Genomic DNA, 3468 nt, shown 5'->3' with positions numbered 1-3468 from the left:
AAATAGGATTACAAAGGAAAGGCAAAAGATAAATATTCAAAGTTAAAACTCAGGCCTGGCACTGTGGCTCATACCTGTAATCCCAGCACTTTGGGAGGCCAAGACAGGAGGATTGTTTGAGCCCAGGATCCTGAGACAAGCCCAGTGAGACCCTGTCGCTACAAAAGAATAAAAGAATTAGCACGCATGGGAGTGCGTGCCTGTGGTCCTAGCTACATGGGAGGCTCTGAGGTGGGAGGTTTGCTTGACCTTAGGAGATCAAGGCTACAGTAAGCCATGATTGTGCCACTGTACTCCAGCCTGGGTGACAAAGCAAGACCCTGTCACAAAAAATAAAATCAAATATAAAAAATTGAAACTCAATGAAACCTTGTCTCAATTGATAACACTTTGCAAGAACTACTTTTAGAAAAATATTGGCAATTTAATGTTTGAATTTGTGGAAATTTATTCATTATGCAATTAAATATTTTTGACTTTTCCAAAAATGTTCTTTAATACAAAGTTTGAACTATCTGTGGGAAATAAATGATATGTACTTGAAATTCATAGATTATCAAAACCAATAATTTTAGTTTTCTTCCATATAAAATCTTTAGAAAAATAAAGAGAAAAAATTTAATTTTAACACACTCTTTCTTATCTAGCACTGTAGGGTTCTCATAAAATTAAAAGAGGTAATACAATATCAACCCAAGTGTTTTACTTAGGTTGATAATAAGTTGTACTTAAAAAAAAAGTTGTGGTTAAATAAATTAGGGAAATCCTGGATTGAGTAAAATTAAACAGGCTTTTCTTTTTAAAATATTGCAGAGGTTTTAAAATGCTAATAGACAGTAAATGAATATCTAAGAGATAAAATATATTTCCCAACAGGTGTTATTTGATTATGGAATATTTATTCTCAGAGTATCTGTCAGGTCTAGCACCATGTACATATTATTTAGTTATTTTTTAAATTTAGAAATCTGTGAACAAGAAAAAGGGACCTAGATGACATAAAAGCTATTAAATAAATAATCATCGTCAAGTGTGGTAGTCCTTAGTGCCACTTATAAATATCCAGTTCTCCTCTCTCTCCAGACTTATTAAATACTGAATTTCCTAGCTGATGAGTTTTGAGTGGAAGTCATGTGAGTCACTTCTAGGCTGTAGCATTTACCTGCCAAGGCAGACCTCTTAGAGCTCTTTTTCCCTTGACCACCACATTTGGTGGTGATATTCCAGGTGGTGGCTACTCTACTTTGTCAGCCTGGGTCCCAGAGTGAGGAGAGCAGATCACCATAGCTGAGATTCTTAACTGGCATACAGTAGAAGCAAGGGGGAAATGCCAATTGTTTTAAGTGCTGAATTTCGGGGCTGTTTGTTATCACAGCATAACCTAACTTTTATACTAACAGCTATGCCAAATGTATTTTTAAAACTGGAAAATAGAATCTTCACTGCTTAGTAGAAAGAGAACCAGAGCCTAGTTAGTGGCTAGACATGTCAGAGCAGAGAAGGCAAGGATCCAGAAGCCGGGCAGATCCACCAAGTTGGCACAGATAGTCAGGGAGGTGTGAGCTACAGAATGAGTCACCAGGAAAGTCATAGAACAGCCTCAGTAATTGAGACTTAATGGTAAGGAGGTTCAATGTGACCTAGTCTTTGAAGACAGGCCCCAAACCTGGGGATTTGATATTAAAGAACAAAAGGAGATCTTATTTTCTAGAACAATGCTTGCTCGTTGTCCAAGCAAATTAGATGATTAACCCACTGACACAGAGCTTATTAAATAATCTCTGAGTAGGGATAGTTTTAATTTTGGATTTGGGGTGGGGCTGAATCTATAGATGAAAAATAAATAGCTCAAAATAAGAATAGTGGTAGGGAGCCAACTGAGTCATTACAAATGGAAGATTTTGTGAATGGCTCTAGGGAATAGAAGAATAGATTTTGAAATAAATATTAGAACACCACATTTCTATTGGTTTTATACCTGTTAGCTCTAAGACAGAAATGATTTGGCTTTGACATGGACATGGTTCTTTCTTAAACATTAGGGTACTTGGTGATATGTTTTGGCTAGTGGTCTCTTCATGAACTCTAGTTGTACTCCTACACACTTGATGGAATTGGGCTGACTTGACAAAAGAAAACCATTTATGGAATGGTTGTGAAGGCGTATGTATTCATTTTCTAGGGCTGCCATAACAAAGTACTACCCACAAGGTGACTTAGACAAAAGAAATTTATCGTCTCCCAGTTCTGGAGGCTAGCAGCCCAAGATGAAGTTTTCAATAGGGTGTTGAGGACTATCTGAGGACTGTGAGAAAGAATCTGTTCCATGTCTTCACTCTATCCTCCATTTTTCTTCTGGTAATTTTTAGTGTGCTTTAGCTTGTAGAAGCATCACCCTGATCTCTGCCTTTTCCTTCACATGGCCTTCTCACTGTGTTTATGTGTCCCCAGATTTCCCCTTTGTATAACACCCATTATACTGGATTAGGGGCACATCCTATTCCAGCATGATCTCATCTTATTTAATTACATGTTCAGTGACCTTATTTCTAAATAAGGTCACATTCTAGGGAACTGGGAATTAGGACTTCAATGTATGAATTTGAGGGGGACACAATGTAACCAACAGCATCATGTATTAAAGGAGAAGTTATTTCTCTCACCATACCTAACTGTTCCCATTTTTTATTTTACCTGGCTTCTTACGAAGGTATTTATAGACTTTCCTGGAATGTAAGCTTTTTTGAGGTCAGATGCTACAAGTTTTAAAAACTGTCCAGCTCCTGACAGGAACTGTTACAAAGTAAGGTAATCATATTTCACCTGAACTGGTGACTGCAGTAGCTTTCTGACTTCTCTCTGCTTCCTCCATTTTTGGTTTACCCATTATGATTCATCCTGAACAAAACTTTTCCCTCTTTAAAAAATACTCTTCACCAGGTGGTCCACCTGTTAAGCTCCCATTCACCCTTGAACTCTCAGATCAAGCACTATTGTCTCCAGTGCCTTTGATGACATTCCCAGGCAAAGTCATGTAACTGATTCCTCTATGCTCCCATGTAATATTGTGCATACCCAATATCAGTGGCACTCAATAAATGTTTGAATGAGCATCTGCATTAATGAAATGAATAATTTATAAGGCAAATCCTATAAAGAAATTTTAGGGAGTATTTTCCTCTTTCTGTTTGTACTGCTAAATTAAGTGGGTCATGCTTTACTTGTAACTCTGAAGTACCCATAAATTTTTAAAAATGTAATTCATAAACAACACTGCATCAATATAAAATGTACAATTTTTTATCAGGCTAAGAAAAAAAAAACTATAGGGCTCTTGAATCTTCTTTAAAATAATGATGAGCCGGGCGCGGTGGCTCAAGCCTGTAATCCCAGCACTTTGGGAGGCCGAGGCGGGTGGATCACGAGGTCAAGAGATCGAGACCATCCTGGTCAACACGGTGAAACCCC

Source organism: Cebus imitator, unplaced genomic scaffold, assembly GCF_001604975.1.
Source record: "Cebus imitator isolate Cc_AM_T3 unplaced genomic scaffold, Cebus_imitator-1.0 Scaffold2, whole genome shotgun sequence".
NCBI lineage: Eukaryota > Metazoa > Chordata > Mammalia > Primates > Cebidae > Cebus > Cebus imitator.
This window is presented reverse-complemented; position numbering follows the sequence as displayed.